Source organism: Hyperolius riggenbachi, chromosome 4 (assembly GCF_040937935.1).
Source record: "Hyperolius riggenbachi isolate aHypRig1 chromosome 4, aHypRig1.pri, whole genome shotgun sequence".
NCBI lineage: Eukaryota > Metazoa > Chordata > Amphibia > Anura > Hyperoliidae > Hyperolius > Hyperolius riggenbachi.
Genome location: NC_090649.1, coordinates 24,365,379 through 24,382,425, shown reverse-complemented (window position 1 = coordinate 24,382,425; position 17,047 = coordinate 24,365,379). Strand labels below are relative to the sequence as shown.

General features: G+C 46.6%; 27 non-coding genes across 27 annotated transcripts; all 27 read right to left on the bottom strand.

Moving 5' to 3' along the window:
* Positions 1-912: 912 nt before the first annotated feature.
* On the bottom strand, positions 913-1,011 carry TRNAY-GUA (transfer RNA tyrosine (anticodon GUA)). Its single transcript has 2 exons — positions 975-1,011; positions 913-948 (listed from the first exon to the last, which is right to left on the bottom strand). It is a non-coding gene; the product is annotated as a tRNA-Tyr (tRNA).
* Positions 1,012-1,928: 917 nt separating this feature from the next.
* Positions 1,929-2,027, bottom strand: TRNAY-GUA (transfer RNA tyrosine (anticodon GUA)). Its single transcript has 2 exons — positions 1,991-2,027; positions 1,929-1,964 (listed from the first exon to the last, which is right to left on the bottom strand). It is a non-coding gene; the product is annotated as a tRNA-Tyr (tRNA).
* Positions 2,028-2,133: 106 nt separating this feature from the next.
* TRNAA-AGC (transfer RNA alanine (anticodon AGC)) lies at positions 2,134-2,206 on the bottom strand. The gene has a single exon. It is a non-coding gene; the product is annotated as a tRNA-Ala (tRNA).
* Positions 2,207-2,947: 741 nt separating this feature from the next.
* TRNAY-GUA (transfer RNA tyrosine (anticodon GUA)) lies at positions 2,948-3,046 on the bottom strand. Its single transcript has 2 exons — positions 3,010-3,046; positions 2,948-2,983 (listed from the first exon to the last, which is right to left on the bottom strand). It is a non-coding gene; the product is annotated as a tRNA-Tyr (tRNA).
* Positions 3,047-3,152: 106 nt separating this feature from the next.
* On the bottom strand, positions 3,153-3,225 carry TRNAA-AGC (transfer RNA alanine (anticodon AGC)). The gene has a single exon. It is a non-coding gene; the product is annotated as a tRNA-Ala (tRNA).
* Positions 3,226-4,168: 943 nt separating this feature from the next.
* On the bottom strand, positions 4,169-4,241 carry TRNAA-AGC (transfer RNA alanine (anticodon AGC)). The gene has a single exon. It is a non-coding gene; the product is annotated as a tRNA-Ala (tRNA).
* A 740-nt stretch (positions 4,242-4,981) lies between these two features.
* TRNAY-GUA (transfer RNA tyrosine (anticodon GUA)) lies at positions 4,982-5,080 on the bottom strand. Its single transcript has 2 exons — positions 5,044-5,080; positions 4,982-5,017 (listed from the first exon to the last, which is right to left on the bottom strand). It is a non-coding gene; the product is annotated as a tRNA-Tyr (tRNA).
* Positions 5,081-5,997: 917 nt separating this feature from the next.
* On the bottom strand, positions 5,998-6,096 carry TRNAY-GUA (transfer RNA tyrosine (anticodon GUA)). The gene is made up of 2 exons: positions 6,060-6,096; positions 5,998-6,033 (listed from the first exon to the last, which is right to left on the bottom strand). It is a non-coding gene; the product is annotated as a tRNA-Tyr (tRNA).
* A 106-nt stretch (positions 6,097-6,202) lies between these two features.
* Positions 6,203-6,275, bottom strand: TRNAA-AGC (transfer RNA alanine (anticodon AGC)). The gene has a single exon. It is a non-coding gene; the product is annotated as a tRNA-Ala (tRNA).
* Positions 6,276-7,013: 738 nt separating this feature from the next.
* On the bottom strand, positions 7,014-7,112 carry TRNAY-GUA (transfer RNA tyrosine (anticodon GUA)). Its single transcript has 2 exons — positions 7,076-7,112; positions 7,014-7,049 (listed from the first exon to the last, which is right to left on the bottom strand). It is a non-coding gene; the product is annotated as a tRNA-Tyr (tRNA).
* Positions 7,113-7,218: 106 nt separating this feature from the next.
* On the bottom strand, positions 7,219-7,291 carry TRNAA-AGC (transfer RNA alanine (anticodon AGC)). Its single transcript has one exon. It is a non-coding gene; the product is annotated as a tRNA-Ala (tRNA).
* A 739-nt stretch (positions 7,292-8,030) lies between these two features.
* Positions 8,031-8,129, bottom strand: TRNAY-GUA (transfer RNA tyrosine (anticodon GUA)). Its single transcript has 2 exons — positions 8,093-8,129; positions 8,031-8,066 (listed from the first exon to the last, which is right to left on the bottom strand). It is a non-coding gene; the product is annotated as a tRNA-Tyr (tRNA).
* Positions 8,130-8,235: 106 nt separating this feature from the next.
* TRNAA-AGC (transfer RNA alanine (anticodon AGC)) lies at positions 8,236-8,308 on the bottom strand. The gene has a single exon. It is a non-coding gene; the product is annotated as a tRNA-Ala (tRNA).
* Positions 8,309-9,047: 739 nt separating this feature from the next.
* Positions 9,048-9,146, bottom strand: TRNAY-GUA (transfer RNA tyrosine (anticodon GUA)). Its single transcript has 2 exons — positions 9,110-9,146; positions 9,048-9,083 (listed from the first exon to the last, which is right to left on the bottom strand). It is a non-coding gene; the product is annotated as a tRNA-Tyr (tRNA).
* A 106-nt stretch (positions 9,147-9,252) lies between these two features.
* Positions 9,253-9,325, bottom strand: TRNAA-AGC (transfer RNA alanine (anticodon AGC)). The gene has a single exon. It is a non-coding gene; the product is annotated as a tRNA-Ala (tRNA).
* Positions 9,326-10,066: 741 nt separating this feature from the next.
* TRNAY-GUA (transfer RNA tyrosine (anticodon GUA)) lies at positions 10,067-10,165 on the bottom strand. The gene is made up of 2 exons: positions 10,129-10,165; positions 10,067-10,102 (listed from the first exon to the last, which is right to left on the bottom strand). It is a non-coding gene; the product is annotated as a tRNA-Tyr (tRNA).
* Positions 10,166-10,271: 106 nt separating this feature from the next.
* Positions 10,272-10,344, bottom strand: TRNAA-AGC (transfer RNA alanine (anticodon AGC)). Its single transcript has one exon. It is a non-coding gene; the product is annotated as a tRNA-Ala (tRNA).
* Positions 10,345-11,288: 944 nt separating this feature from the next.
* TRNAD-AUC (transfer RNA aspartic acid (anticodon AUC)) lies at positions 11,289-11,361 on the bottom strand. The gene has a single exon. It is a non-coding gene; the product is annotated as a tRNA-Asp (tRNA).
* A 741-nt stretch (positions 11,362-12,102) lies between these two features.
* Positions 12,103-12,201, bottom strand: TRNAY-GUA (transfer RNA tyrosine (anticodon GUA)). Its single transcript has 2 exons — positions 12,165-12,201; positions 12,103-12,138 (listed from the first exon to the last, which is right to left on the bottom strand). It is a non-coding gene; the product is annotated as a tRNA-Tyr (tRNA).
* A 920-nt stretch (positions 12,202-13,121) lies between these two features.
* Positions 13,122-13,220, bottom strand: TRNAY-GUA (transfer RNA tyrosine (anticodon GUA)). The gene is made up of 2 exons: positions 13,184-13,220; positions 13,122-13,157 (listed from the first exon to the last, which is right to left on the bottom strand). It is a non-coding gene; the product is annotated as a tRNA-Tyr (tRNA).
* Positions 13,221-13,326: 106 nt separating this feature from the next.
* Positions 13,327-13,399, bottom strand: TRNAA-AGC (transfer RNA alanine (anticodon AGC)). The gene has a single exon. It is a non-coding gene; the product is annotated as a tRNA-Ala (tRNA).
* A 739-nt stretch (positions 13,400-14,138) lies between these two features.
* Positions 14,139-14,237, bottom strand: TRNAY-GUA (transfer RNA tyrosine (anticodon GUA)). Its single transcript has 2 exons — positions 14,201-14,237; positions 14,139-14,174 (listed from the first exon to the last, which is right to left on the bottom strand). It is a non-coding gene; the product is annotated as a tRNA-Tyr (tRNA).
* Positions 14,238-14,343: 106 nt separating this feature from the next.
* On the bottom strand, positions 14,344-14,416 carry TRNAA-AGC (transfer RNA alanine (anticodon AGC)). Its single transcript has one exon. It is a non-coding gene; the product is annotated as a tRNA-Ala (tRNA).
* Positions 14,417-15,154: 738 nt separating this feature from the next.
* Positions 15,155-15,253, bottom strand: TRNAY-GUA (transfer RNA tyrosine (anticodon GUA)). The gene is made up of 2 exons: positions 15,217-15,253; positions 15,155-15,190 (listed from the first exon to the last, which is right to left on the bottom strand). It is a non-coding gene; the product is annotated as a tRNA-Tyr (tRNA).
* Positions 15,254-15,359: 106 nt separating this feature from the next.
* Positions 15,360-15,432, bottom strand: TRNAA-AGC (transfer RNA alanine (anticodon AGC)). Its single transcript has one exon. It is a non-coding gene; the product is annotated as a tRNA-Ala (tRNA).
* A 738-nt stretch (positions 15,433-16,170) lies between these two features.
* On the bottom strand, positions 16,171-16,269 carry TRNAY-GUA (transfer RNA tyrosine (anticodon GUA)). Its single transcript has 2 exons — positions 16,233-16,269; positions 16,171-16,206 (listed from the first exon to the last, which is right to left on the bottom strand). It is a non-coding gene; the product is annotated as a tRNA-Tyr (tRNA).
* Positions 16,270-16,375: 106 nt separating this feature from the next.
* TRNAA-AGC (transfer RNA alanine (anticodon AGC)) lies at positions 16,376-16,448 on the bottom strand. Its single transcript has one exon. It is a non-coding gene; the product is annotated as a tRNA-Ala (tRNA).
* Positions 16,449-17,047: the final 599 nt, after the last annotated feature.

The window sequence follows — 17,047 nt, the reverse complement described above, 5'->3', positions numbered from 1 at the left end:
CCAGCTAAGGTTTTGCCAGCCTTTGATCCTCATTCCTAGCGAGCGGAAGGTGCAGAAAATGAGTGTTTGTCTCTGGGGCTCAAGATGGAAAAGCATGTGTGTGGAGGATGCGGGCATCGATCCCGCTACCTCTCGCATGCTAAGCGAGCGCTCTACCATTTGAGCTAATCCCCATCTATACACATCTGTGCAAGAGACGCGGGCGGATGAGCGGAACTGCGATGTCAGAGTTAACGATGGAACGCCACACAGTTTCATTGGAATGGAGGACTGTGTATTTTACAACATTTCTTTTGTCTTCACAGAGTGTTGAGCAAGGGGTCAACAAAAAGTAGGAATTTTAGAAAGGTGTGATACAACCGGTAAAAAGTAATCAGACTCCCAAAAGTGGAAGCAGACAAAACGGGTCGCTAGAGGTATTAAGTCAAATACAAAGCACTTTGTCTTCAAACAAAGTAGTGGGCTGCTGCCAATAAGGGTCGCTACTGACTTTAGTTCTTCTCCAATGACCTAGTAGATGGAATGGAAAGTGGGAGAAAGCACTCTTGCCCTTGTTGCTTTTTTTTTGTGCTCTGGACTGAGGTGCAGTGAGGCTAAAAAGGGGGAACTTGATGGCCACTGAGCTATGAAAGGATACCCCACAAGAGTCTTTTTTGGCCTTTGATCCTCAACCCTACCCAGCTGAACTCTGTAACTCTTTCTAGCAAGCTGCCCGACTCCCCTTTTTTAATTGAGTCAGGGTAACAGTAATAGGTAATTACCCTGGCAGGTAGAAGCCAAAAAATGGTTTGCCAGAGATGTGGGCCGTTTTCCACTAAAGCGGTGGAGTAAGGAAGACGCTGTTGTATCATGGGATGCAAACGGGAAAGGGTCAACAAGAAAGACGGTGTGTTATCAACGTGACGTAAAAGTTCCTTCGAGCCGGAATCGAACCAGCGACCTAAGGATTACAGTTTTCTCAACATTTTGTCAATCTACAGTCCTCCGCTCTACCAGCTGAGCTATCGAAGGATACCCCAGCTAAGGTTTTGCCAGCCTTTGATCCTCATTCCTAGCGAGCGGAAGGTGCAGAAAATGAGTGTTTGTCTCTGGGGTTCAAGATGGAAAAGCATGTGTGTGGAGGATGCGGGCATCGATCCCGCTACTTCTCGCATGCTAAGCGAGCGCTCTACCATTTGAGCTAATCCCCCATCCATACACATCTGCGCAAGAGACGCGGGCGGATGAGCGGAACTGCGATGTCAGAGTTAACGATGGAACGCCACACAGTTTCATTGGAATGGAGGACTGTGTATTTTACAACATTTCTTTTGTCTTCACAGAGTGTTGAGCAAGGGGTCAACAAAAAGTAGGAATTTTAGAAAGGTGTGATACAACCGGTAAAAAGTAATCAGACTCCCAAAAGTGGAAGCAGACAAAACGGGTCGCTAGAGGTATTAAGTCAAATACAAAGCACTTTGTCTTCAAACAAAGTAGTGGGCTGCTGCCAATAAGGGTCGCTACTGACTTTAGTTCTTCTCCAATGACCTAGTAGATGGAATGGAAAGTGGGAGAAAGCACTCTTGCCCTTGTTGCTTTTTTTTGTGCTCTGGACTGAGGTGCAGTGAGGCTAAAAAGGGGGAACTTGATGGCCACTGAGCTATGAAAGGATACCCCACAAGAGTCTTTTTTGGCCTTTGATCCTCAACCCTACCCAGCTGAACTCTGTAACTCTTTCTAGCAAGCTGCCCGACTCCCCTTTTTTAATTGAGTCAGGGTAACAGTAATAGGTAATTACCCTGGCAGGTAGAAGCCCAAAAATGGTTTGCCAGAGATGTGGGCCGTTTTCCACTAAAGCGGTGGAGTAAGGAAGACGCTGTTGTATCATGGGATGCAAACGGGAAAGGGTCAACAAGAAAGACGGTGTGTTATCAACGTGACGTAAAAGTTCCTTCGAGCCGGAATCGAACCAGCGACCTAAGGATTACAGTTTTCTCAACATTTTGTCAATCTACAGTCCTCCGCTCTACCAGCTGAGCTATCGAAGGATACCCCAGCTAAGGTTTTGCCAGCCTTTGATCCTCATTCCTAGCGAGCGGAAGGTGCAGAAAATGAGTGTTTGTCTCTGGGGTTCAAGATGGAAAAGCATGTGTGTGGAGGATGCGGGCATCGATCCCGCTACCTCTCGCATGCTAAGCGAGCGCTCTACCATTTGAGCTAATCCCCCATCTATACACATCTGCGCAAGAGACGCGGGCGGATGAGCGGAACTGCGATGTCAGAGTTAACGATGGAACGCCACACAGTTTCATTGGAATGGAGGACTGTGTATTTTACAACATTTCTTTTGTCTTCACAGAGTGTTGAGCAAGGGGTCAACAAAAAGTAGGAATTTTAGAAAGGTGTGATACAACCGGTAAAAAGTAATCAGACTCTCAAAAGTGGAAGCAGACAAAACGGGTCGCTAGAGGTATTAAGTCAAATACAAAGCACTTTGTCTTCAAACAAAGTAGTGGGCTGCTGCCAATAAGGGTCGCTACTGACTTTAGTTCTTCTCCAATGACCTAGTAGATGGAATGGAAAGTGGGAGAAAGCACTCTTGCCCTTGTTGCTTTTTTTTTGTGCTCTGGACTGGGGTGCAGTGAGGCTAAAAAGGGGGAACTTGATGGCCACTGAGCTATGAAAGGATACCCCACAAGAGTCTTTTTTTTGGCCTTTGATCCTCAACCCTACCCAGCTGAACTCTGTAACTCTTTCTAGCAAGCTGCCCGACTCCCCTTTTTTAATTGAGTCAGGGTAACAGTAATAGGTAATTACCCTGGCAGGTAGAAGCCAAAAAAAGGTTTGCCAGAGATGTGGGCCGTTTTCCACTAAAGCGGTGGAGTAAGGAAGACGCTGTTGTATCATGGGATGCAAACGGGAAAGGGTCAACAAGAAAGACGGTGTGTTATCAACGTGACGTAAAAGTTCCTTCGAGCCGGAATCGAACCAGCGACCTAAGGATTACAGTTTTCTCAACATTTTGTCAATCTACAGTCCTCCGCTCTACCAGCTGAGCTATCGAAGGATACCCCAGCTAAGGTTTTGCCAGCCTTTGATCCTCATTCCTAGCGAGCGGAAGGTGCAGAAAATGAGTGTTTGTCTCTGGGGTTCAAGATGGAAAAGCATGTGTGTGGAGGATGCGGGCATCGATCCCGCTACCTCTCGCATGCTAAGCGAGCGCTCTACCATTTGAGCTAATCCCCCATCCATACACATCTGCGCAAGAGACGCGGGCGGATGAGCGGAACTGCGATGTCAGAGTTAACGATGGAACGCCACACAGTTTCATTAGAATGGAGGACTGTGTATTTTACAACATTTCTTTTGTCTTCACAGAGTGTTGAGCAAGGGGTCAACAAAAAGTAGGAATTTTAGAAAGGTGTGATACAACCGGTAAAAAGTAATCAGACTCCCAAAAGTGGAAGCAGACAAAACGGGTCGCTAGAGGTATTAAGTCAAATACAAAGCACTTTGTCTTCAAACAAAGTAGTGGGCTGCTGCCAATAAGGGTCGCTACTGACTTTAGTTCTTCTCCAATGACCTAGTAGATGGAATGGAAAGTGGGAGAAAGCACTCTTGCCCTTGTTGCTTTTTTTTGTGCTCTGGACTGAGGTGCAGTGAGGCTAAAAAGGGGGAACTTGATGGCCATTGAGCTATGAAAGGATACCCCACAAGAGTCTTTTTTGGCCTTTGATCCTCAACCCTACCCAGCTGAACTCTGTAACTCTTTCTAGCAAGCTGCCCGACTCCCCTTTTTTAATTGAGTCAGGGTAACAGTAATAGGTAATTACCCTGGCAGGTAGAAGCCCAAAAATGGTTTGCCAGAGATGTGGGGCGTTTTCCACTAAAGCGGTGGAGTAAGGAAGACGCTGTTGTATCATGGGATGCAAACGGGAAAGGGTCAACAAGAAAGACGGTGTGTTATCAACGTGACGTAAAAGTTCCTTCGAGCCGGAATCGAACCAGCGACCTAAGGATTACAGTTTTCTCAACATTTTGTCAATCTACAGTCCTCCGCTCTACCAGCTGAGCTATCTAAGGATACCCCAGCTAAGGTTTTGCCAGCCTTTGATCCTCATTCCTAGCGAGCGGAAGGTGCAGAAAATGAGTGTTTGTCTCTGGGGTTCAAGATGGAAAAGCATGTGTGTGGAGGATGCGGGCATCGATCCCGCTACCTCTCGCATGCTAAGCGAGCGCTCTACCATTTGAGCTAATCCCCCATCTATACACATCTGTGCAAGAGACGCGGGCGGATGAGCGGAACTGCGATGTCAGAGTTAACGATGGAACGCCACACAGTTTCATTGGAATGGAGGACTGTGTATTTTACAACATTTCTTTTGTCTTCACAGAGTGTTGAGCAAGGGGTCAACAAAAAGTAGGAATTTTAGAAAGGTGTGATACAACCGGTAAAAAGTAATCAGACTCCCAAAAGTGGAAGCAGACAAAACGGGTCGCTAGAGGTATTAAGTCAAATACAAAGCACTTTGTCTTCAAACAAAGTAGTGGGCTGCTGCCAATAAGGGTCGCTACTGACTTTAGTTCTTCTCCAATGACCTAGTAGATGGAATGGAAAGTGGGAGAAAGCACTCTTGCCCTTGTTGCTTTTTTTTTTGTGCTCTGGACTGAGGTGCAGTGAGGCTAAAAAGGGGGAACTTGATGGCCACTGAGCTATGAAAGGATACCCCACAAGAGTCTTTTTTGGCCTTTGATCCTCAACCCTACCCAGCTGAACTCTGTAACTCTTTCTAGCAAGCTGCCCGACTCCCCTTTTTTAATTGAGTCAGGGTAACAGTAATAGGTAATTACCCTGGCAGGTAGAAGCCAAAAAATGGTTTGCCAGAGATGTGGGCCATTTTCCACTAAAGCGGTGGAGTAAGGAAGACGCTGTTGTATCATGGGATGCAAACGGGAAAGGGTCAACAAGAAAGACGGTGTGTTATCAACGTGACGTAAAAGTTCCTTCGAGCCGGAATCGAACCAGCGACCTAAGGATTACAGTTTTCTCAACATTTTGTCAATCTACAGTCCTCCGCTCTACCAGCTGAGCTATCGAAGGATACCCCAGCTAAGGTTTTGCCAGCCTTTGATCCTCATTCCTAGCGAGCGGAAGGTGCAGAAAATGAGTGTTTGTCTCTGGGGTTCAAGATGGAAAAGCATGTGTGTGGAGGATGCAGGCATCGATCCCGCTACCTCTCGCATGCTAAGCGAGCGCTCTACCATTTGAGCTAATCCCCCATCCATACACATCAGCGCAAGAGACGCGGGCGGATGAGCGGAACTGCGATGTCAGAGTTAACGATGGAACGCCACACAGTTTCATTAGAATGGAGGACTGTGTATTTTACAACATTTCTTTTGTCTTCACAGAGTGTTGAGCAAGGGGTCAACAAAAAGTAGGAATTTTAGAAAGGTGTGATACAACCGGTAAAAAGTAATCAGACTCCCAAAAGTGGAAGCAGACAAAACGGGTCGCTAGAGGTATTAAGTCAAATACAAAGCACTTTGTCTTCAAACAAAGTAGTGGGCTGCTGCCAATAAGGGTCGCTACTGACTTTAGTTCTTCTCCAATGACCTAGTAGATGGAATGGAAAGTGGGAGAAAGCACTCTTGCCCTTGTTGCTTTTTTTTGTGCTCTGGACTGAGGTGCAGTGAGGCTAAAAAGGGGGAACTTGATGGCCACTGAGCTATGAAAGGATACCCCACAAGAGTCTTTTTTGGCCTTTGATCCTCAACCCTACCCAGCTGAACTCTGTAACTCTTTCTAGCAAGCTGCCCGACTCCCCTTTTTTAATTGAGTCAGGGTAACAGTAATAGGTAATTACCCTGGCAGGTAGAAGCCCAAAAATGGTTTGCCAGAGATGTGGGGCATTTTCCACTAAAGCGGTGGAGTAAGGAAGACGCTGTTGTATCATGGGATGCAAACGGGAAAGGGTCAACAAGAAAGACGGTGTGTTATCAACGTGACGTAAAAGTTCCTTCGAGCCGGAATCGAACCAGCGACCTAAGGATTACAGTTTTCTCAACATTTTGTCAATCTACAGTCCTCCGCTCTACCAGCTGAGCTATCGAAGGATACCCCAGCTAAGGTTTTGCCAGCCTTTGATCCTCATTCCTAGCGAGCGGAAGGTGCAGAAAATGAGTGTTTGTCTCTGGGGTTCAAGATGGAAAAGCATGTGTGTGGAGGATGCGGGCATCGATCCCGCTACCTCTCGCATGCTAAGCGAGCGCTCTACCATTTGAGCTAATCCCCCATCTATACACATCTGCGCAAGAGACGCGGGCGGATGAGCGGAACTGCGATGTCAGAGTTAACGATGGAACGCCACACAGTTTCATTAGAATGGAGGACTGTGTATTTTACAACATTTCTTTTGTCTTCACAGAGTGTTGAGCAAGGGGTCAACAAAAAGTAGGAATTTTAGAAAGGTGTGATACAACCGGTAAAAAGTAATCAGACTCCCTAAAGTGGAAGCAGACAAAACGGGTCGCTAGAGGTATTAAGTCAAATACAAAGCACTTTGTCTTCAAACAAAGTAGTGGGCTGCTGCCAATAAGGGTCGCTACTGACTTTAGTTCTTCTCCAATGACCTAGTAGATGGAATGGAAAGTGGGAGAAAGCACTCTTGCCCTTGTTGCTTTTTTTTGTGCTCTGGACTGAGGTGCAGTGAGGCTAAAAAGGGGGAACTTGATGGCCACTGAGCTATGAAAGGATACCCCACAAGAGTCTTTTTTGGCCTTTGATCCTCAACCCTACCCAGCTGAACTCTGTAACTCTTTCTAGCAAGCTGCCCGACTCCCCTTTTTTAATTGAGTCAGGGTAACAGTAATAGGTAATTACCCTGGCAGGTAGAAGCCCAAAAATGGTTTGCCAGAGATGTGGGGCGTTTTCCACTAAAGCGGTGGAGTAAGGAAGACGCTGTTGTATCATGGGATGCAAACGGGAAAGGGTCAACAAGAAAGACGGTGTGTTATCAACGTGACGTAAAAGTTCCTTCGAGCCGGAATCGAACCAGCGACCTAAGGATTACAGTTTTCTCAACATTTTGTCAATCTACAGTCCTCCGCTCTACCAGCTGAGCTATCGAAGGATACCCCAGCTAAGGTTTTGCCAGCCTTTGATCCTCATTCCTAGCGAGCGGAAGGTGCAGAAAATGAGTGTTTGTCTCTGGGGTTCAAGATGGAAAAGCATGTGTGTGGAGGATGCGGGCATCGATCCCGCTACCTCTCGCATGCTAAGCGAGCGCTCTACCATTTGAGCTAATCCCCCATCTATACACATCTGTGCAAGAGACGCGGGCGGATGAGCGGAACTGCGATGTCAGAGTTAACGATGGAACGCCACACAGTTTCATTGGAATGGAGGACTGTGTATTTTACAACATTTCTTTTGTCTTCACAGAGTGTTGAGCAAGGGGTCAACAAAAAGTAGGAATTTTAGAAAGGTGTGATACAACCGGTAAAAAGTAATCAGACTCCCAAAAGTGGAAGCAGACAAAACGGGTCGCTAGAGGTATTAAGTCAAATACAAAGCACTTTGTCTTCAAACAAAGTAGTGGGCTGCTGCCAATAAGGGTCGCTACTGACTTTAGTTCTTCTCCAATGACCTAGTAGATGGAATGGAAAGTGGGAGAAAGCACTCTTGCCCTTGTTGCTTTTTTTTTGTGCTCTGGACTGAGGTGCAGTGAGGCTAAAAAGGGGGAACTTGATGGCCACTGAGCTATGAAAGGATACCCCACAAGAGTCTTTTTTGGCCTTTGATCCTCAACCCTACCCAGCTGAACTCTGTAACTCTTTCTAGCAAGCTGCCCGACTCCCCTTTTTTAATTGAGTCAGGGTAACAGTAATAGGTAATTACCCTGGCAGGTAGAAGCCCAAAAATGGTTTGCCAGAGATGTGGGGCGTTTTCCACTAAAGCGGTGGAGTAAGGAAGACGCTGTTGTATCATGGGATGCAAACGGGAAAGGGTCAACAAGAAAGACGGTGTGTTATCAACGTGACGTAAAAGTTCCTTCGAGCCGGAATCGAACCAGCGACCTAAGGATTACAGTTTTCTCAACATTTTGTCAATCTACAGTCCTCCGCTCTACCAGCTGAGCTATCGAAGGATACCCCAGCTATGGTTTTGCCAGCCTTTGATCCTCATTCCTAGCGAGCGGAAGGTGCAGAAAATGAGTGTTTGTCTCTGGGGTTCAAGATGGAAAAGCATGTGTGTGGAGGATGCGGGCATCGATCCCGCTACCTCTCGCATGCTAAGCGAGCGCTCTACCATTTGAGCTAATCCCCCATCTATACACATCTGTGCAAGAGACGCGGGCGGATGAGCGGAACTGCGATGTCAGAGTTAACGATGGAACGCCACACAGTTTCATTGGAATGGAGGACTGTGTATTTTACAACATTTCTTTTGTCTTCACAGAGTGTTGAGCAAGGGGTCAACAAAAAGTAGGAATTTTAGAAAGGTGTGATACAACCGGTAAAAAGTAATCAGACTCCCAAAAGTGGAAGCAGACAAAACGGGTCGCTAGAGGTATTAAGTCAAATACAAAGCACTTTGTCTTCAAACAAAGTAGTGGGCTGCTGCCAATAAGGGTCGCTACTGACTTTAGTTCTTCTCCAATGACCTAGTAGATGGAATGGAAAGTGGGAGAAAGCACTCTTGCCCTTGTTGCTTTTTTTTTGTGCTCTGGACTGAGGTGCAGTGAGGCTAAAAAGGGGGAACTTGATGGCCACTGAGCTATGAAAGGATACCCCACAAGAGTCTTTTTTGGCCTTTGATCCTCAACCCTACCCAGCTGAACTCTGTAACTCTTTCTAGCAAGCTGCCCGACTCCCCTTTTTTAATTGAGTCAGGGTAACAGTAATAGGTAATTACCCTGGCAGGTAGAAGCCAAAAAATGGTTTGCCAGAGATGTGGGCCGTTTTCCACTAAAGCGGTGGAGTAAGGAAGACGCTGTTGTATCATGGGATGCAAACGGGAAAGGGTCAACAAGAAAGACGGTGTGTTATCAACGTGACGTAAAAGTTCCTTCGAGCCGGAATCGAACCAGCGACCTAAGGATTACAGTTTTCTCAACATTTTGTCAATCTACAGTCCTCCGCTCTACCAGCTGAGCTATCGAAGGATACCCCAGCTAAGGTTTTGACAGCCTTTGATCCTCATTCCTAGCGAGCGGAAGGTGCAGAAAATGAGTGTTTGTCTCTGGGGTTCAAGATGGAAAAGCATGTGTGTGGAGGATGCGGGCATCGATCCCGCTACCTCTCGCATGCTAAGCGAGCGCTCTACCATTTGAGCTAATCCCCCATCTATACACATCTGCGCAAGAGACGCGGGCGGATGAGCGGAACTGCGATGTCAGAGTTAACGATGGAACGCCACACAGTTTCATTGGAATGGAGGACTGTGTATTTTACAACATTTCTTTTGTCTTCACAGAGTGTTGAGCAAGGGGTCAACAAAAAGTAGGAATTTTAGAAAGGTGTGATACAACCGGTAAAAAGTAATCAGACTCCCAAAAGTGGAAGCAGACAAAACGGGTCGCTAGAGGTATTAAGTCAAATACAAAGCACTTTGTCTTCAAACAAAGTAGTGGGCTGCTGCCAATAAGGGTCGCTACTGACTTTAGTTCTTCTCCAATGACCTAGTAGATGGAATGGAAAGTGGGAGAAAGCACTCTTGCCCTTGTTGCTTTTTTTTTGTGCTCTGGACTGAGGTGCAGTGAGGCTAAAAAGGGGGAACTTGATGGCCACTGAGCTATGAAAGGATACCCCACAAGAGTCTTTTTTTTGGCCTTTGATCCTCAACCCTACCCAGCTGAACTCTGTAACTCTTTCTAGCAAGCTGCCCGACTCCCCTTTTTTAATTGAGTCAGGGTAACAGTAATAGGTAATTACCCTGGCAGGTAGAAGCCCAAAAATGGTTTGCCAGAGATGTGGGCCGTTTTCCACTAAAGCGGTGGAGTAAGGAAGACGCTGTTGTATCATGGGATGCAAACGGGAAAGGGTCAACAAGAAAGACGGTGTGTTATCAACGTGACGTAAAAGTTCCTTCGAGCCGGAATCGAACCAGCGACCTAAGGATTACAGTTTTCTCAACATTTTGTCAATCTACAGTCCTCCGCTCTACCAGCTGAGCTATCGAAGGATACCCCAGCTAAGGTTTTGCCAGCCTTTGATCCTCATTCCTAGCGAGCGGAAGGTGCAGAAAATGAGTGTTTGTCTCTGGGGTTCAAGATGGAAAAGCATGTGTGTGGAGGATGCGGGCATCGATCCCGCTACCTCTCGCATGCTAAGCGAGCGCTCTACCATTTGAGCTAATCCCCCATCCATACACATCTGCGCAAGAGACGCGGGCGGATGAGCGGAACTGCGATGTCAGAGTTAACGATGGAACGCCACACAGTTTCATTAGAATGGAGGACTGTGTATTTTACAACATTTCTTTTGTCTTCACAGAGTGTTGAGCAAGGGGTCAACAAAAAGTAGGAATTTTAGAAAGGTGTGATACAACCGGTAAAAAGTAATCAGACTCCCAAAAGTGGAAGCAGACAAAACGGGTCGCTAGAGGTATTAAGTCAAATACAAAGCACTTTGTCTTCAAACAAAGTAGTGGGCTGCTGCCAATAAGGGTCGCTACTGACTTTAGTTCTTCTCCAATGACCTAGTAGATGGAATGGAAAGTGGGAGATAGCACTCTTGCCCTTGTTGCTTTTTTTTTGTGCTCTGGACTGAGGTGCAGTGAGGCTAAAAAGGGGGAACTTGATGGCCACTGAGCTATGAAAGGATACCCCACAAGAGTCTTTTTTGGCCTTTGATCCTCAACCCTACCCAGCTGAACTCTGTAACTCTTTCTAGCAAGCTGCCCGACTCCCCTTTTTTAATTGAGTCAGGGTAACAGTAATAGGTAATTACCCTGGCAGGTAGAAGCCCAAAAATGGTTTGCCAGAGATGTGGGCCGTTTTCCATTAAAGCGGTGGAGTAAGGAAGACGCTGTTGTATCATGGGATGCAAACGGGAAAGGGTCAACAAGAAAGACGGTGTGTTATCAACGTGACGTAAAAGTTCCTTCGACCCGGAATCGAACCAGCAACCTAAGGATTACAGTTTTCTCAACATTTTGTCAATCTACAGTCCTCCGCTCTACCAGCTGAGCTATCGAAGGATACCCCAGCTAAGGTTTTGCCAGCCTTTGATCCTCATTCCTAGCGAGCGGAAGGTGCAGAAAATGAGTGTTTGTCTCTGGGGTTCAAGATGGAAAAGCATGTGTGTGGAGGATGCGGGCTTCGATCCCGCTACCTCTCGCATGATAAGCGAGCGCTCTACCATTTGAGCTAATCCCCCATCTATACACAACTGCGCAAGAGACGCGGGCGGATGAGCGGAACTGCGATGTCAGAGTTAACGATGGAACGCCACACAGTTTCATTGGAATGGAGGACTGTGTATTTTACAACATTTCTTTTGTCTTCACAGAGTGTTGAGCAAGGGGTCAACAAAAAGTAGGAATTTTAGAAAGGTGTGATACAACCGGTAAAAAGTAATCAGACTCCCAAAAGTGGAAGCAGACAAAACGGGTCGCTAGAGGTATTAAGTCAAATACAAAGCACTTTGTCTTCAAACAAAGTAGTGGGCTGCTGCCAATAAGGGTCGCTACTGACTTTAGTTCTTCTCCAATGACCTAGTAGATGGAATGGAAAGTGGGAGATAGCACTCTTGCCCTTGTTGCTTTTTTTTTGTGCTCTGGACTGAGGTGCAGTGAGGCTAAAAAGGGGGAACTTGATGGCCACTGAGCTATGAAAGGATACCCCACAAGAGTCTTTTTTTTGGCCTTTGATCCTCAACCCTACCCAGCTGAACTCTGTAACTCTTTCTAGCAAGCTGCCCGACTCCCCTTTTTTAATTGAGTCAGGGTAACAGTAATAGGTAATTACCCTGGCAGGTAGAAGCCAAAAAATGGTTTGCCAGAGATGTGGGCCGTTTTCCACTAAAGCGGTGGAGTAAGGAAGACGCTGTTGTATCATGGGATGCAAACGGGAAAGGGTCAACAAGAAAGACGGTGTGTTATCAACGTGACGTAAAAGTTCCTTCGAGCCGGAATCGAACCAGCGACCTAAGGATTACAGTTTTCTCAACATTTTGTCAATCTACAGTCCTCCGCTCTACCAGCTGAGCTATCGAAGGATACCCCAGCTAAGGTTTTGCCAGCCTTTGATCCTCATTCCTAGCGAGCGGAAGGTGCAGAAAATGAGTGTTTGTCTCTGGGGTTCAAGATGGAAAAGCATGTGTGTGGAGGATGCGGGCATCGATCCCGCTACTTCTCGCATGCTAAGCGAGCGCTCTACCATTTGAGCTAATCCCCCATCTATACACATCTGCGCAAGAGACGCGGGCGGATGAGCGGAACTGCGATGTCAGCGTTAACGATGGAACGCCACACAGTTTCATTGGAATGGAGGACTGTGTATTTTACAACATTTCTTTTGTCTTCACAGAGTGTTGAGCAAGGGGTCAACAAAAAGTAGGAATTTTAGAAAGGTGTGATACAACCGGTAAAAAGTAATCAGACTCCCAAAAGTGGAAGCAGACAAAACGGGTCGCTAGAGGTATTAAGTCAAATACAAAGCACTTTGTCTTCAAACAAAGTAGTGGGCTGCTGCCAATAAGGGTCGCTACTGACTTTAGTTCTTCTCCAATGACCTAGTAGATGGAATGGAAAGTGGGAGAAAGCACTCTTGCCCTTGTTGCTTTTTTTTTGTGCTCTGGACTGAGGTGCAGTGAGGCTAAAAAGGGGGAACTTGATGGCCACTGAGCTATGAAAGGATACCCCACAAGAGTCTTTTTTTTGGCCTTTGATCCTCAACCCTACCCAGCTGAACTCTGTAACTCTTTCTAGCAAGCTGCCCGACTCCCCTTTTTTAATTGAGTCAGGGTAACAGTAATAGGTAATTACCCTGGCAGGTAGAAGCCAAAAAATGGTTTGCCAGAGATGTGGGGCGTTTTCCACTAAAGCGGTGGAGTAAGGAAGACGCTGTTGTATCATGGGATGCAAACGGGAAAGGGTCAACAAGAAAGACGGTGTGTTATCAACGTGACGTAAAAGTTCCTTCGAGCCGGAATCGAACCAGCGACCTAAGGATTACAGTTTTCTCAACATTTTGTCAATCTACAGTCCTCCGCTCTACCAGCTGAGCTATCGAAGGATGCCCCAGCTAAGGTTTTGCCAGCCTTTGATCCTCATTCCTAGCGAGCGGAAGGTGCAGAAAATGAGTGTTTGTCTCTGGGGTTCAAGATGGAAAAGCATGTGTGTGGAGGATGCGGGCATCGATCCCGCTACCTCTCGCATGCTAAGCGAGCGCTCTACCATTTGAGCTAATCCCCCATCTATACACATCTGTGCAAGAGACGCGGGCGGATGAGCGGAACTGCGATGTCAGAGTTAACGATGGAACGCCACACAGTTTCATTGGAATGGAGGACTGTGTATTTTACAACATTTCTTTTGTCTTCACAAAGTGTTGAGCAAGGGGTCAACAAAAAGTAGGAATTTTAGAAAGGTGTGATACAACCGGTAAAAAGTAATCAGACTCCCAAAAGTGGAAGCAGACAAAACGGGTCGCTAGAGGTATTAAGTCAAATACAAAGCACTTTGTCTTCAAACAAAGTAGTGGGCTGCTGCCAATAAGGGTCGCTACTGACTTTAGTTCTTCTCCAATGACCTAGTAGATGGAATGGAAAGTGGGAGAAAGCACTCTTGCCCTTGTTGCTTTTTTTTTGTGCTCTGGACTGAGGTGCAGTGAGGCTAAAAAGGGGGAACTTGATGGCCACTGAGCTATGAAAGGATACCCCACAAGAGTCTTTTTTGGCCTTTGATCCTCAACCCTACCCAGCTGAACTCTGTAACTCTTTCTAGCAAGCTGCCCGACTCCCCTTTTTTAATTGAGTCAGGGTAACAGTAATAGGTAATTACCCTGGCAGGTAGAAGCCCAAAAATGGTTTGCCAGATATGTGGGCCGTTTTCCACTAAAGCGGTGGAGTAAGGAAGACGCTGTTGTATCATGGGATGCAAACGGGAAAGGGTCAACAAGAAAGACGGTGTGTTATCAACGTGACGTAAAAGTTCCTTCGAGCCGGAATCGAACCAGCGACCTAAGGATTACAGTTTTCTCAACATTTTGTCAATCTACAGTCCTCCGCTCTACCAGCTGAGCTATCGAAGGATACCCCAGCTAAGGTTTTGCCAGCCTTTGATCCTCATTCCTAGCGAGCGGAAGGTGCAGAAAATGAGTGTTTGTCTCTGGGGTTCAAGATGGAAAAGCATGTGTGTGGAGGATGCGGGCATCGATCCCGCTACCTCTCGCATGCTAAGCGAGCGCTCTACCATTTGAGCTAATCCCCCATCCATACACATCTGCGCAAGAGACGCGGGCGGATGAGCGGAACTGCGATGTCAGAGTTAACGATGGAACGCCACACAGTTTCATTGGAATGGAGGACTGTGTATTTTACAACATTTCTTTTGTCTTCACAGAGTGTTGAGCAAGGGGTCAACAAAAAGTAGGAATTTTAGAAAGGTGTGATACAACTGGTAAAAAGTAATCAGACTCCCAAAAGTGGAAGCAGACAAAACGGGTCGCTAGAGGTATTAAGTCAAATACAAAGCACTTTGTCTTCAAACAAAGTAGTGGGCTGCTGCCAATAAGGGTCGCTACTGACTTTAGTTCTTCTCCAATGACCTAGTAGATGGAATGGAAAGTGGGAGAAAGCACTCTTGCCCTTGTTGCTTTTTTTTGTGCTCTGGACTGAGGTGCAGTGAGGCTAAAAAGGGGGAACTTGATGGCCACTGAGCTATGAAAGGATACCCCACAAGAGTCTTTTTTGGCCTTTGATCCTCAACCCTACCCAGCTGAACTCTGTAACTCTTTCTAGCAAGCTGCCCGACTCCCCTTTTTTAATTGAGTCAGGGTAACAGTAATAGGTAATTACCCTGGCAGGTAGAAGCCCAAAAATGGTTTGCCAGATATGTGGGCCGTTTTCCACTAAAGCGGTGGAGTAAGGAAGACGCTGTTGTATCATGGGATGCAAACGGGAAAGGGTCAACAAGAAAGACGGTGTGTTATCAACGTGACGTAAAAGTTCCTTCGAGCCGGAATCGAACCAGCGACCTAAGGATTACAGTTTTCTCAACATTTTGTCAATCTACAGTCCTCCGCTCTACCAGCTGAGCTATCGAAGGATACCCCAGCTAAGGTTTTGCCAGCCTTTGATCCTCATTCCTAGCGAGCGGAAGGTGCAGAAAATGAGTGTTTGTCTCTGGGGTTCAAGATGGAAAAGCATGTGTGTGGAGGATGCGGGCATCGATCCCGCTACCTCTCGCATGCTAAGCGAGCGCTCTACCATTTGAGCTAATCCCCCATCCATACACATCTGCGCAAGAGACGCGGGCGGATGAGCGGAACTGCGATGTCAGAGTTAACGATGGAACGCCACACAGTTTCATTGGAATGGAGGACTGTGTATTTTACAACATTTCTTTTGTCTTCACAGAGTGTTGAGCAAGGGGTCAACAAAAAGTAGGAATTTTAGAAAGGTGTGATACAACTGGTAAAAAGTAATCAGACTCCCAAAAGTGGAAGCAGACAAAACGGGTCGCTAGAGGTATTAAGTCAAATACAAAGCACTTTGTCTTCAAACAAAGTAGTGGGCTGCTGCCAATAAGGGTCGCTACTGACTTTAGTTCTTCTCCAATGACCTAGTAGATGGAATGGAAAGTGGGAGAAAGCACTCTTGCCCTTGTTGCTTTTTTTTGTGCTCTGGACTGAGGTGCAGTGAGGCTAAAAAGGGGGAACTTGATGGCCACTGAGCTATGAAAGGATACCCCACAAGAGTCTTTTTTGGCCTTTGATCCTCAACCCTACCCAGCTGAACTCTGTAACTCTTTCTAGCAAGCTGCCCGACTCCCCTTTTTTAATTGAGTCAGGGTAACAGTAATAGGTAATTACCCTGGCAGGTAGAAGCCCAAAAATGGTTTGCCAGAGATGTGGGCCGTTTTCCACTAAAGCGGTGGAGTAAGGAAGACGCTGTTGTATCATGGGATGCAAACGGGAAAGGGTCAACAAGAAAGACGGTGTGTTATCAACGTGACGTAAAAGTTCCTTCGAGCCGGAATCGAACCAGCGACCTAAGGATTACAGTTTTCTCAACATTTTGTCAATCTACAGTCCTCCGCTCTACCAGCTGAGCTATCGAAGGATACCCCAGCTAAGGTTTTGCCAGCCTTTGATCCTCATTCCTAGCGAGCGGAAGGTGCAGAAAATGAGTGTTTGTCTCTGGGGTTCAAGATGGAAAAGCATGTGTGTGGAGGATGCGGGCATCGATCCCGCTACCTCTCGCATGCTAAGCGAGCGCTCTACCATTTGAGCTAATCCCCCATCTATACACATCTGCGCAAGAGACGCGGGCGGATGAGCGGAACTGCGATGTCAGAGTTAACGATGGAACGCCACACAGTTTCATTGGAATGGAGGACTGTGTATTTTACAACATTTCTTTTGTCTTCACAGAGTGTTGAGCAAGGGGTCAACAAAAAGTAGGAATTTTAGAAAGGTGTGATACAACCGGTAAAAAGTAATCAGACTCCCAAAAGTGGAAGCAGACAAAACGGGTCGCTAGAGGTATTAAGTCAAATACAAAGCACTTTGTCTTCAAACAAAGTAGTGGGCTGCTGCCAATAAGGGTCGCTACTGACTTTAGTTCTTCTCCAATGACCTAGTAGATGGAATGGAAAGTGGGAGAAAGCACTCTTGCCCTTGTTGCTTTTTTTTTGTGCTCTGGACTGAGGTGCAGTGAGGCTAAAAAGGGGGAACTTGATGGCCACTGAGCTATGAAAGGATACCCCACAAGAGTCTTTTTTTTGGCCTTTGATCCTCAACCCTACCCAGCTGAACTCTGTAACTCTTTCTAGCAAGCTGCCCGACTCCCCTTTTTTAATTGAGTCAGGGTAACAGTAATAGGTAATTACCCTGGCAGG